The sequence below is a fragment of the Durio zibethinus genome, chromosome 2 (assembly GCF_047325235.1).
Source record: "Durio zibethinus cultivar Kanyao isolate XHJ-2024 chromosome 2, ASM4732523v1, whole genome shotgun sequence".
Lineage (NCBI taxonomy): Eukaryota > Viridiplantae > Streptophyta > Magnoliopsida > Malvales > Malvaceae > Durio > Durio zibethinus.
This window is the reverse complement of record NC_143163.1, coordinates 5,287,360-5,304,600: the sequence shown is the minus strand read 5'-3', so window position 1 is coordinate 5,304,600 and position 17,241 is coordinate 5,287,360.

The window sequence follows — 17,241 nt, the reverse complement described above, 5'->3', positions numbered from 1 at the left end:
TCATTTCTAGAATCATACAAATTACTAGTAGTGCTATACAAAACTTCTGTTTTTGCATTTACTTTAGAATCATACAAAGGAAGCATGAGGCCACATTTAACATCGGTAGGGAAACAACTTTGATCTTAGTGGCAGATCTTCACATTTGATTTTGAAAAACAACTAAAAATCTTGTTTTATATATATATATATATATATATATATATATATACACACTTGATTTGAGTTATCTTACTATTTTTATTAACAGAAGACATATATATATATAAGTAATATAATAACAAAAAATCACAAGTTTACAAAATCATAAATTTTATTAATTTATAAACAAAAGTATAGAGAAATAAAATATATCAAAGAAATAATTTTATCTAAAATTGCATGTGACATTCTTTTAAAGAAACAAAATCTTCAAGAATTGAATATGAACTAAATATCTCATTAATCTCTCTTTCAACGTTGACAATCAAGTTATTTGTAAGAAAAACATCTTCCATCTTGTTTCGTAGTCTTATATATACAATCTTCATAATTGAAAATACATGCTTACAAATTACAATAGACACTGGAAGAGTTAAAATAAGTTTGATCAATCTATTTATGAAATAATATACTTTTGATTTTTTCATTTGTCAAAACAAAGTACAATTATGATAAAAAAGACAAATTTTGCAATTTTACATTATTGTGCATATTATACTTAATGTTTCAGCTGAAATTTCAAATTCAATATCTCTTACTCTGTAAAATCAAGAAGATAATACTTTTTCTGCAAAAATACAAATATCATCAATATTGAAAGACTTAAGTAGTGTTTGGTTTCAAAAAATAGAGTCACTTTTTGTTTTTATTTTTTTGAAAAATGAAAAACATGAGTAAAAATATGTTTGGTAATTGAAAATGAAAATATGTTAAAATATAAAAACAAAAAAAAATTGTTTTCAATTGTAAAAATAGGGGATATATATTACTTTTTTTCTTGTGTTTGCAAGTTATCATATTTTAACACTTTTTAATATTATTAATTAATAAATATATATTATATTTATAATTAGATATTATTAATAATAATATCATTTAATATTTTATTTATTTTCTTATTTTGTATTTATAGAAAACAATTTTTGTTTTCATTTATCAAATAATTTTTTAGAAAACAAAAGAAAATAAAAACAATTTTCTAGAAAATGAAAACAAAAAATAAAAAAAATATATTTTTTGAAACCAAGTAGACCCTTATACTCTTTTCTTATGTCCCAAGCATAACTATATGTCAAAAGATCTATTACTTGTTCACTAAACATATTGTTTAGATTTAGGGACAACAAATCAACCTGAAACCCTCATGTTCCAACATGACTCGATCATTTAGGGTCAATTTTTTTAAAAAAAATGAGTTTCGAGTTGGGTCGGGTCAAGTCGATTTTATTTTTTTTAAATGTCAGATTCAGGTTGAGGTCGGGTTTATATTAAACTTGACCTGACTCGACCCAAAATCATTACTAAAATACCCTTGCTATATATATATATGTAATTTTTTTTAGGGTTTCTCATTTCTTTCGATCATTTTGTCTAACTTTCTCGATCTCTTCGAAGTTTCTCATCCACCCAACCCACATTTCTTCCTCCATTAGTTTTCATCCATTTCCTTCTAATTTTTCCTCTATTTCAGCAAAGAAAGCCTTCAGGCCAAAAACAAGAAAGTCAACGAAACAAGAAAAAAAAAAAAAAAACAGGCCAACTATTAGTACCTAGGAACGACCGTTCCCCTTTCTGAGAAATAAAAACTATAACAGCTAAACCTTCCCTTGAGTAATCTCCGTTAGTGCCAGCAGTTTTAAGGTAAGCCAAAGCCATCTTCTTTACTATGTCTTGTTTCATCTTTTTTTTCTTTTTTTTTTTTGTTTTTATATTTTTTTTGCTCTGCTTTTATTTATGGCTACAAGAAAAAAGTGAAGAAAGAAAAAAATAGTTGACAATCGAGGTTTATAGATGTATAACAATGAAAACCCATTTGTCCAGGTTGGTTTTGGCACGTGAGTTTTAACGTTCATGTTCTTCTATAAAGGTTAGCCATATGTTTTTGTGAAAAAAAATTGTTCTTTTCCATTTTTATAAACATTTCTTATCAATTGTTTGTTAGTTAATATGTTTTTTCTTACTTTTTTTTGTAGTTGTTTAGTATGTTTAATCAAAATTAAATAGAGTTGCATGTTAATTTTCACTAAATAATGCACAAGTTTTCTTAATTGATTTCATTTTTTTGTATACTATATGTTTGAATGAGATTGTTTAGTATTATGTATTGATAGCTATATGTTCTTGGGATCGTTTAGATTGGTTTTATGTTGTTTTTTATCTGTTCAATCGACATGTGAACATGTACCTTGGCATTTGAATATCATTATCCACCTGCTTTTGGTTCTTGCTATTGGTAATTTAGATTATTAAAAATATAAATGTTGTTATCTATTTTAATTGTAGTCATAAGCTTCATGCTTAAATTAAGGGCTCATAAGCATACACAAAGGAAAATAAAAAGCTAAGAAATAATTGCCATGGAAGGCATACCTGTACCATATTATTAGTAAGATCCAACATCCAAAACCCAATAACGAAGACAAAGGCTGCTCTTATTCCCGTACCTTTAAATGTACTGCATTATATATAGCCTCTGCATAGTCAAAACTCGTCATGTGCTGCAATGGTTTTAAACTCCTGGAGCTGTGGCCTGTCTTGTTAAGCCCATGGCTTCAAGACATCCTCTGAAAGATTCGATACAAAATATTTTGAGCTAGGGTAGTTTCAGTTATTAATAGCACACATGCTATTAAGTTAAAAGAATGCTAGCTGATCCAACATTAGTGAGCTGACTGAAAAATTACCAAGCAAACCAATAGTCAAGCACGTAGGTAAAGCTTTACCTTTAAAAAAGAGGCATGTTGTTGTACTCCCTTATCTCTAATTTAAATATTTAAAAATAAATAATAAAATAGCCAAGATAATTAATATAAAGAAAAGTAGATATGGAAGTTTGTAATTCCATTTACAGCAAAAAATAAAAAGCATGATAGAGCTCTATTAATTAAATTATATATCAACAGAAAATAAAAAGCATGACGTAGTTCATGCCACGTGGCATGGCAATTTGCAATAAGGGTTGGTGCTTCATTTTTTTGTTAATTTTCATACATTTTTTGTATAAACAATAATTAGATGAACAAGAACAGGAAAAAAAACCTAATCTTATTCCTCTAATTAAGTTCTTGGATGAAGTACTTTATAAATGCGTTTCTTTGTAGTAAATTTTTGTTCATTAAATTAATGAATTAAGTTCAATTTAATCTGCAATATCTATTGATATTCCTCGTGTTTAGAATCATCGGGAATGGATTCAAAGTTTTGAAAAGCTCTTGGATGCCGTCAATGTTCTCATGTGAGAGTTTAAGATATTTGTGGCCTATCCTTCATTCTTTTCCTACTACAGCATCTATTTGTAGTTTTCAGTGCATATTTCAAAATAATCATTCTTATTATATGTTGTCTACATAAAGTGAAAGTATATTTTGCTCTTTGCACTATTCTAAAATGGCAATCTTATCCTAATTTTTTTGTTCTACTGTTGGAACTATATTTTTAGTCAAGTTTGTGGTAGTAATAGTTCATGTTGATTTATAACATATGCTTAGTAGGTTGAGTAACATGTCTTTTACAGATACATTTATATGGTATAACTCTTGGAGGCTTTTTAACATAACTTTTTTGCTCAACATCATCCAAAATGAGTTAAATCCTTAATTCTATCAAATACATTTTGGAAGACAAGCAGTTTTGCAGTGGCACTGCCTTGGGCACTTATGTATATCTTCACATTTCTTATAATCAACTCTAGGCTTCATTTGTTGGATTTTGTATATCACTAATTCTTTGCGTAAGATTTACCTCTTACTGGGCTATCAATTCATCAGCATTTTGAAATCAAATGACTTCATGAATTCAGTTTAGTGCGACATCGAGTTAAAACAAATTTCTTTGCAATGAGCAATTCCTTATTAACTAACCACTTGCAATTACTTGTATATATGCATTTCTTGGGTGAAAGGAAAAGTATATTCATTTTGCTTTCACATATATTTTTCTGCATAAACTAGTCGTTCCCATGGTATAAATTTACTTATAGCTTTACATAGTTTCTTGGCTTTTTAAGTTTGATAAGACAAATGAAGACATTTTAACTTGTTTTATATGTTAATTAACGTCCTTATTTGGCTAAAGGTGCATGCTAAGTTGTACATGGTAGGATAATCTCTTACTTTTTTTTATGGAATGAACTTTTCTAATTTTCTTTATACTTAGATTCTAAGTTTGTTTTTCAATTGTTTCAATAGAATTATTTGTTAACAAACCTTTTTATTTTGGTTTTATATAGTTAATTTATTCAGTTGTTTTATTTGTTAATATCAAGAATAATAAATCTAATTTTTCTTTTTTATAAATGAAGTTAAAATGTCTAATTTGGGAGATAATTCATGTTCCTCAACACCTCCTACTTCTACCTCACATCAATCACCAATTCAGCAAACTCTCATTCTAACATCTAATGAAAACGCAACTCTATCATTAAGTGTGACTAACAAAGGTGCTAAAGTTGATGATAGTGGGTATAACTTAAGTAAGCTAAAATCAGAAGTATAGAAACATTTTAAAAAAGAGAAGATCAATAATGAATGGAAGGCAATATGCAATTATTGTAAGAAAAAACTTAGTGGTGCTTCTAAGAATAGAACCAATCATTTGCGTGAGCATTTAGAGAGGTACAGCAAGCGATTTCAAATGGATATTCATCAACAAGTGCTAGTAGCAAATCAAAGAAAGACAGATGAAAAAGTAACACTAAAAAATTTTTTCTTTGATCAAAATGTCATAAGGGGGGAGCTTGCCAACATGATAATCATGCACGAATATCCCTTATCTATGGTTGATCATATATAATTCAGAAAGTATTCTTACAGTTTCCAACCTTTGTTTGCTATACCTTTTCGAAATATTATAAAAAGTGATATTTTGAAGATTTTCAAAGAGAAAAAGGTAAAAATAATATCCAAGTTGGAAGCTAATGAACGAAGAATTGCTATCACAATTGATATGTGGACTGCTGATCACCAAAAAAGAGGATACATGCTATCACTGCTCATTACATCGATAATTAATGAAACTTACAAAAAAGCATCATCAAGTATATTTTATTAAATTATCTTATTTTAATAGCGTTCATTTTTTATTAAGTAATTATTATTATTGAATTAATATTAAATTAGTGTAAATAATTGATTGTTTAATTAGGTTTTAATATGTGCTAACTCCATATACGAAAGAGATCATTGCTTCAAGTTTGATGAAATGTTTCTATAATGCCCCCAATCCCACATTGAAAAAATGTGTGGATAAAAAATGATTTATATGTAGAGACTTAATCTCAAACTTGTGAGAGACTTTTTGTAAGATAAAATCATGAGATCTTTGGATCAAAGTGAACAATACCTCGCAGGTTGAGAGCGGCTCTTCATAAATGGTATCAGAGCGATCACCAGTTGACGATCGTGAGAGTCATTAAGTGCTACACGATGGTTTGGTGTGATCTTGGTCTTATGGATGGACTCGACTTGATAAAGACATCAAGCATTAAAGGTGGGGAGATTGTAACGCTCACAATCCTACATTAAAAGAATGTGTGAATAAATAATGATTTATATGTAGAAACTTAATCTCAAACTTGTAAGGTACCTTTTATAGGATAAAGTCGTGAGATATTCATGTCAAAATAGATAATACCTTGTAGGTTAGGTGTGGCTCTCCACAAATTGTAACGCTCCTAATCTCACATCAGAATGATGTGTGGATAATGAATGATATATTTATGGAGATTCGCACACAACCTGTAAAGTATTATCCGTTTTGACTCGAAAGTCTCACGGTTTTGTCCCACAAAAGACACCTCACAAGTTTGGGATCAAGTCTCTACATATATATTATTCCTTATCCACACATCTTTTCGATGTGGGATTGGGGGCATTACAATCTCGTCACATTTAATGCTTGACGTCTTGTTAAGCCGAGTCCATCCACATGGTCAAGATCACACCAGACCACCGTGTAGCACTTAGTGACTCCCACGACCCCACCGTATAGCACTTAATGACTCTCACGACTGTTGATTGGTGATCGCTCTGATACCATTTATGGAGAGTCACACCCAACATATGAGGTGTTATCCGTTTTAACCCAAAAATCTCACGATTTTATCCCACAAAAGGTATATCACAAGTTTGTGATTAAGTCTATATATATATATATATCATTCCTTATCCACACATCATTTCGATGTGGGATTGAAGGCGTTACAATTTCTTAGATTGAAATATTGATAGAAAATTTTCATCTATTAGAGTGGATAATTGTAGTATGAATTATAGTGTTATTGAGTTGTTAATTGATAGAATTGGTTGTGATGCACTTTTGCTTAATGGAGCTTTTTTTCATATGCGTTGTTGTGCACACATCTTGCATTTAATTGTGAAAAATGGATTAAGTATGATTGGGGATGGAATTGAAAGAATTCATAATAGTATCCTTTTTTGGAGTGCTACACCAAAGAGGTAGAAAAAATTTGAAGAGGCAACACGTCAATTACGCATTCCAACTTTAAAAAAGTTGTGTGTTGATGTCAAAACGTGATAAAACTCTACTTACTTGATGCTTCGAACAGCTTTGTTTTATAAAGATGTTTTTTCTCATTGTGTGCAATTACATGGCGATCCTTTTGTACAAATATTTGTCAATTGAAAATGATTGGATCATTGCAACCGAGATTTGTGAGAAGTTGAAATTATTTTATGATATCACTGAAAGGTTTTCTGACACAAAATATGCTACTGAGAATCTTTATTTTTCTAATATTTACAAAATCATATTGGCATTGAATGAATGGATTATGCTTACCAATAGAATTATTTCATGTATGGCTGTGAGCATGTTAGGTAAATTTGAAAAATATTGGAATGATGTGCATGATATAATGGGTGTTGCCACAATTTTAGATCCAAGGTACAAAACAAAGTTGTTAGCGTATTACTTTGAAAAGATTTATAAAGAAAATACTGAATTTGAAATTGAAAGAATTATGCAAATATGTTAGGATTTGCTTAAGAAGTATGAAGAGAAATTAGCTTTGAAAAAGGAAGAATGACCTTCTATTTCAAGGTTTTCATCCTTAGATGGTGTTGGTGTTACTGAATTAAGAAATTTGGGAGACTATGGTGATTTTGTTTCAAGGAAAAAAAAAAGAAATCAAAAATAAAATCAGAATTAGATCATTACTTGAATGGAGAAGTCATACAAAAAAAAGAGATTTTGATATATTAAATTGATGGAAACTAACTAGACCTCAATTTTTGACATTACAACTTATTGTTAGAGATATTTATACCATATCAATTTCTACTGTTGCTTCAGAGTCTACTTTTAGTGCTGAAGGGAGGTTGGTGAGTGCACAATGTAATAGACTATAGAAGCTTTAACATATTGTCAAAATTGGTTATATGCTGAAGAAAAAGAAGGTACAATAATGCATATTATGTAATTTTATTTTTTATTTTAGCATATTGTTAGTTATTATATTTTGTTGCTACATATTATTTGTTATTATTTTATTATTTCACTTGTAGGATCAATTTCATTAGAAGAAAAGTCTTTTTACGAAGATGTTGATGAGAGTGAAATTGAGGAAAAGATAACTAGTTTGGTAAATAATATTATCTTTTTTAACTAATTCATTTTTTATATTATTGTTTTAAAATATATTATTTTATGAGATTTATTTATTCATCTTATTGTTTTATTTTATAGAACAGTGTGGTTAGAGGAGAATGAGGATATGAAGCTTTAGCTTAGTGATGATGAAATGATTTGTTGTGGTCTTGAAAGATTTTTATCATGTTGGATGAAAGGATGTTCAAACAATTTACCTTTTTATTATGGTGGTTTAAGCTTTTGATATTTATCTTGTACATGTACTATATTCAAATTTTAGTTATTAACTTATGCTTGTTTCATATTTGAATTTTAGTTTACTAAGTTTTATATATTTCATAATTTCATCATCTATGGTGAGAATTTGTAAGTTTTAATTTACTATTTTTTATGTATGTTATAATTCTATTATTTATGGTGAAAATTTGTGAGATTTTTTTAGATAAAAAAAGTTGTATGTACTAAGTTTGAATTTGTGAGTGATTATGTTAAATTTGTTAATACTTGTAATATATTTAGACTATGATTTATTAAGTTTTCAGTAAATTTAAATAGGTAATAGGTGAATTCAGATCGAATCAGATTAGGTTGTATTCAGGTAAATAGTATTCCTAGTAGGTTGGGGTCAGGTTTTTTAACAAGAACCTCTAAGTGGGGGCGGGTCAGGTATCAGATATAAGAATTAAAGCATCGGGTCAAATGCGGGAAAAGTGAAAATTCGACCCGCCCCTCCGATGCCAACTCTATTTAGCTTTTGTAATTAAAAATCAATTACTTCATTGAATATGTCGAAATGATAATGATACTCCATAGTGATTTTTCTTTGTTGGTGTTGACTTTGACTTTAAAAAATATTGAGCATTCAACTCATAATACTCAAACCATGCTTGTCCAAAAATAATACCACATTATCAAGCAAATTATTCCAACCATCTTCTCTCAATTTCTGAATCAATATATTTGCACTTAAAACCAAATGCATAGCATTCACAATGTATTGAGCTTTTTCTGCAAAGCTTGGCATAGTACATCATTAATGCTTATGTTCTCTTTTATCAAATGCAACATAAAAATAAATTTAAATGATTGAATCAATTTTGATACAACACTAGCATCCATTCGTTGAGAATAAATGGATCTTTTTCTTTTAATATTATCAAGCACTAAACATGTTGCATCAAACATTGTTATAAGACCACATATAAAGTAAAAGTGAAAATCCCAATAAGTATTTCTAGCTCGTTTTAATGTGCCTATCAGATTGACACCTTTTCTGGTCTCAAGCTCATTAATAGTTACCATACATGCAATTTCAACTGTTTGAACAACTTGTAATTCCTATGATGTTTGCACGAGGCATTAGCAAAATTGACAATAAATGTCAAATTTATCATAACGTATAGATCCATGAACCTACCGCTAGCCATAGACTCGCTACCAATTTTTTTTGTTATGGTGTGATTAGCCACTTGATATAATCTATCACATTTAAAGAAAAGTCTCAAGATTAACTTAAGTATCTCTAAATAATGGATTCTAGTCCACGAAACCAAAATTTAGGTCTGGGAGTACAGTTCTGCGTTAGAAAGGTTATAGCGCCCTCATAACATCAATCTAAAAGATGATACTAGTGTGATTTCAAGTTATCCAAGCCTTCAAACATGTCCAAAATTTATCAAATATTTTAATATAAAATTTTTTTCTTAAATTACTCAAATATATTGATAATAATTTAAGAATATTTGCTCACCTTATAAGTATTTAAGGAGACTATTTGTCATATTTTGAAGAGGCTCTGTTATTAGATTTATTTAATTTTACTTCTAGAAATAAATATATATAAACAGGGTTTATAGTAAAAAATATCCTCCAATCTGTTGATAAGATTTTTTATTAAAAATTATCTTCCATTCTGTTGGTAGGATTTTATGCGAAAATAAAATAAAAAATCTTATTTTATTATTTATTATTATTTTTTAAAAAACTTGATTTTTTTAAAATTATAAGGTTATCCAATATGTTGGTAAAGCCTTATTTTTGAAAAATATTGACCCTTTAATTTGTTAGTAAGACTTTTATTTAAATATTTTTTTTTAAAACACAAAATTATAAAATTTTCCAATATGTTGGTAAAACTTTATTTAAAAATTACCTTACAATCCATTAGTAAGGCTTTATTTAAATATTATATTTTTAAAAATATATATTTAAAATAAAGGATGAATAGATAAATAAAAATAATAATAAAATAAAATAAGAGTACTTAAACTCAGTTCAAATGGTGGTTGGCACATATAGCTCGGCTTCAAGCATAGAAAGAAGACAATTATGGTACAATTCAAGGACTCAGCTCAACAACCCCCTCTGCTTAGCTGAAGTATGAATCGATAGGTCAGGCGGAACGATTCAAGTCGGGTTGTGGCAAAACACGCAAATCTTATTTTTTACTTAAAATAAAATAATGTCATTTTATATGAAAATTAAAACCCAAAAATGTCTTTTTTTTCTCTTAGAACGCTATAACCAATCTCTCTCTAAAACCTTTACCTTTTGTCTCTCCTTACCTTGTGAACACCAAATGGATTTTCATCGGTTTCTAAATAAGTGCACCAAAAACTGGGTAACTTCACCAAAAAGCCGTCGAGATCTAAAAAACTTCACTGAAAACTTTAACAAGATCTGGAAACTCCAAAAATAGCCCAAAGATGCTAAACTAACTCTCATTTTCCTCTTAAAGCTTTCAAAAAACTTTTCTAACCTAACTTAATCCTCACAATCCCAAAATCTACAAGAAATTCTAGAAAACAAAAATAACATAAATTATATTTGTGAATGAATTTTTTAGCTCCTCCCCTATTTTTTTGTTGTGAATTTATGCTTGATTTATAAGGCATTTTTAACAAAACTTTAGGGATTTACTGATTAAATTAAGGCTTGAATCTTGGGATTTTATTATGGCATTTCAATTTTGATTCAGGTTTTCTATTTTTTGTGCAAATAAAAAAATCAAACCTTGTTTGCCCAATTCACGCATACAGGATTTCAAAAATTTTGATTTGAAATCACGTACATGAGAATCCCAGTTGATTTAATCTTTTTTTTTTCATTTTTTATTATTGAAACAATTTTTTATTTTTATTTATTAGAAAATTAAACAAAATAAAAAATAAATAAAAGAGATAACAAAATGTTTACCAAGCCAAAAGGCCCAATAATAATTATTAGGCCTAAAGCCCAAACTAAAAAAACCACACTTTGTGTCATGAACTGAAATAAATTCACCCGGGGCTTAAAGATTCCAATAAAATTCACAATCAAACAATTGGTCGCATGCCCCAAATGAAAACTAGTGTCCACAAAATTATTGAAAAACTCATGAATAAAATGTACCTCTCTAAATGCAGCAATAAAACCCATTGTAGCCAATGAGTTAAGCAATGCACATAATAAACAAAAAGATAATTATTAAGGAATAATGCTTTCAATCTTTTCAATTCCCGATGTATATTACTAGCCCTATTGTCTCTTTAACCATTAATGTTTTGAACATCAAGACTATGACGAAAAAGAATAACACATATTTCATTCTTAAGAGTTAATGCAAATCTATCTTTAACATGAGCAAGATCAAAGAAACGCGCCCTAATAAAGCCATTTTTGTCAACAAATCTTAAAACAAAAGCCATTTGTTCATTTTTGAATTCATCACTAGCCTCATTAATAATAATGAAAATTTTCAAATCTCCAATAACTTCACGAATCTTATTTTGTACTTTATTAGCACGAACATTCAAAACTTCTTTTTGAATTAATGAGAAATATACTTGGCCGATTTAAGAGCCAACACAATTTTCTTAAAATGATCATTATAAAATGTGAAAAGTTCAACCAACTCAAAACAATTTCTACAAATTTTTGAATCAAGTGTTTTATCATGACATCTAAAAGTACAAGCTTGAAATGCAAGCCATCAGACAGCATCCATAGAAGTCTTGACTCATAGCTTGTTATCCAAAATTTATTGTGAACTTAATACATGCATTACTTTACTAATTTGCCTAAATTGTTTCATCAAAATCCACATAAAAATCTCATTGCATTATTATGTGATAAACATGGACCATCTCTAATATAATTAAAAAAAGCACAATTTTTCTTAGCATTAACTTTTTTCTAACATGTAAATCATTTAACAGTGAATACATCGTAATCAGATCGCCCATTGGATTTCATGTTAAAAAAGTAATATGATAAATAATATGCAAAATCTTTTATTGGAGAATACTCAAGCCAAAAAGAAAATTGAACAAACCAAGAATATTGAAAATGTTTAAAATGTTTTTCTAAGTTATATGGATAATTGGAGAGATGAATTTGATATGGACCAATTTTCAAGTAAGCTAGTCTAAGGGTGAGAAAAAAATAGAGAAATTCAAAAATTGATTTGAAACCATAATATTCGGTTCGATTCGGATTGATTTTTTTCTATTCGATTCGGATCAAGTTCGAATATTAATTATATATATTAGGTTCAAATTGGATTCGGATTAGGATGTGAAAAACCAAAAAAAAAAAATTTGAATCGAATTGAATTATATATTTTTTTAGTTTTTATATATTTTTAAATTTTTTATAAAATAAAAATAATAATTTTATATCAAAATCTACTTAAATATATTAAAATTTTATATTAAAATAATATATAAAAAATTTAAAAAATTAAAATTAAAAATCGATAAACCAAATCGAATTAATAAAATTCAGTTTGATTTGGATTCGGATCAAATTTTAAAATTTTATAATATTATGCAATATCCAAAAAAATCAAACCAAATCTAATCCGAATCGAATCGTTATTACCCTTAAGCTTGTCGAATTTCATGTTGTTGATTAACTAGATGTTTCCATATAGGTCGACGTAACTCGAGATCACATGCTATAAAATGAGTGCTGATCTTCACCATGAGAGATTAACTAGGACTTTGGTACTCAAGCTTGTGGGTTTTGATCGGTATACTGCTTTCAAAATTATCATCATTTAAAAAAAAAATGAGTCTAACCTTTTTTCTTGTCTATGAATGATAAGCCCTGTAATTATATAAATTTATTAGTTTAATTTTCATAATAAATTCTCTAATAGTTTTTATATTTTCTAATAAAATTTATAATTTATAATACTTATTTATAAATTATAAAACAAAAATATTACTACAACAATATTAAATTTTTAAAGAATAAAATTACTATCTAATTTATTAACATAAATTTTCAATCAACTATACGTGAGTAAACTTTCTTATTAATTCATTTGATAATTTAAGATTAAAAAATTTATATAAATAAATCAATTGTTAAATAGTATTTTACTCAAATTTGACATAACCCAATTGACCCTTAATTTTAAAAGTTAGCAATTTTATGTGATCACCCAAAATTAAAAACCCTATTTCATCATGAATACTTCAAATTGTTTTGATTTTAACTACCGATCACTCAATCCATTAAGTAAAAAAAACTTTCACTTGTCCATCCAAATTTGTTTTTATTTGGTCAAAAATCAAATCCTCATTTAAAAAAAAAAAACTTAATATCAAATCATGTTGGTTGTTGCTTAACTTCTAGTTGTACTAAAACTTATTAAGTGATTGTAAAAAAAAATTAAAAACAAACTATCAACAAAATTGTTACACGCAAAGCACTAACAATGATTATTATTTTTAATGTAAAAACTAATTCTATAATTTACCAAGTAGAAAGAAGCATAGTAAAAAATAAAAAATAGATAAAAATTTATTTGAATTTAATATATAAAAAATATTTATTTTAGTATAAATTTCATAAAAGTAATAATTTTTTTAATGTGATACATCATGTATAATACATCTTTACATTTTGAATATCTATATTATAGTTTTTTATTTTATTCAATATTAATTTTAAATATAGTAACAAAATATTTAATAAAATTTTTATTTTCATTAGGTATAGTCAGAATATTAAAAATAAAATAAAATAATAAATTTTAATCAAATTAAAATATAATGATAAATTTCAATATCTCCTTTAATTAAAAAAATTAGTTTGTGGTTCCACGATATATGTATTTTTTTATATAATTATATACAAAAATAATATAAATGAATAACGTCAATTTAAATAATAAAAAATTTTACCAAAACGAAAAATTAAATGATCATTAATTTATATAAATTTTCAATCAAAAGGAAAAAACGATTTTAAAATAGAAAATGAAAGGTTGACTAATAATAAAAATTAGAGTGATTAATGGAAGACAATTATAATGGAGATATTCTTTCCTTTTTTTTTCTTTTTGAAATGAGATATTTTTTTATTGCATTAACCAAAAAGTTAAAATTTTGAATTAATGGGCATTACATTTTAAGAAAATTTTGACATTTTGTAAATTAAAGTGGAAATAATTTAAGGAAATAACAATGACATTTAATTTATTTGTGAAATGGAAAGAAGCTTTTAAAATTAATGTAATAATGATAATAAATTATTAATAATTAATTTGGTATCCCGATACAAAATTAAATTTTTTTTAGATATATGACATCAATTTAAATATTCCAAGCGTTTCATGTAAGAATATTATTTTTTGTCAAAAACTTTTATTTTATACATTTATATAAAATGTCAATATAATATATATATATATATGTATATTTTTAAGTTCGACTTGATTCAAGAAAATAATTTGATAATTTAACAATGCTGGCACAAGTCAATAAAAATTATTTTTTTTTATATTCTTAAACAAAATTGGAGTTAACATAATGCAAAATTAAATTAAAGAAAAAAAATGGCACCAAAAGAAAGCCATGAGAAATACATATAAATGAGAATTTACTATTCAAATCTTTTTGAATATTTTGAGATAGACAGAGTTAGAACTAGAGTTGGCATCGGATCGGATTTTGCTCGCCCTGAATCCGACTCAACTTTATGTGTTATCAAACCCAAACTTGACTCTATCTAAATTTTTTTTGCTTTTTCATACTTGAGCCCGATCCCTACCCGATACTATATAAATCGTACCCAATCTGAAACTCAAATTTAAAAAAAAAAAAATCGACTCTGTAGGGTCGGGTCGGGTCGAAATCTGTCGATGATGGATTAAATTGTCAACTCTAGTTAGAACTAAGGAGTGAAAAGAAGTTATAAAGGGAGAAAGGTAGCATCAAGAACAAGCCAATGGCATATGTGTATGGAAGTTTACATGAAATTTATATAAATAAAGTTTGAATATATTGTTATTATAGTCTTTAATCTTATATAATACTTGGTATATTAAAGTTTCCTAGTAGAGTAATTTAGCTGAGACAAGGTTTGTACAATGTCTACGAGAAGTAGTGATGATTTAGATTTGATCAGATTTTAATTTGATTTTTTGGATAATGTATAAAATTATGAATATCTAAAATTCAATCTAAATCTGAACTTAACTTATATATTATTCGATCCAAACGATATCTATTGGTTTGATTCGGTTTATTAGTTTTTAAATTTTAAATTTTTTATATATTATTTTAATATAATTTTTAATATATTTTAAATAGATTTGGTATAAAATAATTATTCTTATTTTATAAAAATTTAAAATATATATAAATAAAAGTTAATAAAAATATATAATTTAATTCAATTTGATTTTTTTGATTTTTTATTTTTTATTCACAATTCGATCCAAATTTAATATATATGTATACACGTGTATATATATATATATATATTATATACACATTTAATATTCAAACTTAAACTGAACCAAATAAAACAACCAATCCAAATCTATGATTTGGAAGCAATTTTTAGTTTTTTCATTTTTTTTCTCATCCTAATGTCCATTTTGCCCCATTTAGTCCACGACATATGTACTACATGAATTAATCAATATTGGGACACCATAAATTACTCGTTTGAAAAATGTAAAAGGTTATATCATAATTAGCAATATAATAGAAGACAAATATATCCAATTTTCCATAAAAGCATATTTATTAAAATATAAATAAGTACATTTCAAGATCAAATAAATAATTTAAATTATATTAAACTTGATTATATGGTCTGATCCTCTTTTGAATCTTCATTTACAAGATTATTATTGTTGATTTTTATTGGATTCATAAAAAAATTTTCACGTATTTTTTAAAATCTCTTTAAGCAAAATTTTGGAAGCTTTTTTTTTTTTTTCAAAAAAGATTGAAATACCCAACAATATTATATTTTCTCTTTCAAAACAATGATTTGAGATTTTTTTTTCAATTTTCTTAAACATATTGGATATATTATTGTTGGAGATCTTCTGATCATCATCTTTCTTAATTTAATTTTTCATTTTTACTCTTGTAGTCAATATCATATATTTCAATGGACAAACCCTATAATAAGAAAAAATCAATTAAAAATATAAAAGAAATGAAAATCTAAATAAAAATAAATATATATGCACACATATATATAAATGGCTACGATTATAATATGCATGTAAATACATCTTATATAAATATACAGAATCCACCATTATTTCAATTGATACAAATGAAGAAAAAAATATACATACATACATACATACATACATACTATACATATATATATATATGTATATGTATATATATTATATATGAATATATAAAATCTAGTGCTATTTCAATTAATAAATATGAAGAAAAAAAAAGAATTGTATGTGGTCATAAAAAAGAGGGTCTTATACGTATATACCCCTATCTATGTACATAGGAAATATTTCAGTAGTAGAAGCATTATCTAATGGATGGATAGATGTCAATAGAAAAAATTTAGAAAGAATGAAAATAAAAAATTACATAGATAGTGATGATTTACAAATGACAAATAAACCAATGTATTTGGAGGTATTTGGAGAGTTGCTTTTGACTAACAAAAAATAATCTAGAACCCAAAGTATCTTTACCAAAAATTAACACTCTTAATCAATTACCAACACATCTCGATGCCTATAACACTTCTATTCATATTAGTAAAGTGTTCAAAGTATTTAATATTTATTATAATAAATTAAATAAAAAGTAAAAATAAAAGTAATAGAAATAATTTATGAGATATAATAAAAAAAATATCATTTAATAATTTGATAAAATTCTTTAACAATGTATATTAAGTAAGAATATTAGAATGTACTAATTAAAATATAAAAATATATAATTAATTAATTAATTTATTATATTATATTATTGATCAATTTAATTATAACTTATTCATATAAGGTAAGAATATTATATATTTAAAAAGGATATAAATATAATTAATTTAGTTTAATTAATTATTTTAAAATAATAAAATGATTTTAAATAAATAAAATACATTTATTAAAATAAATCAACTTTTTAAATTTATTCATATATAAAAAAATATAAACTATCTACG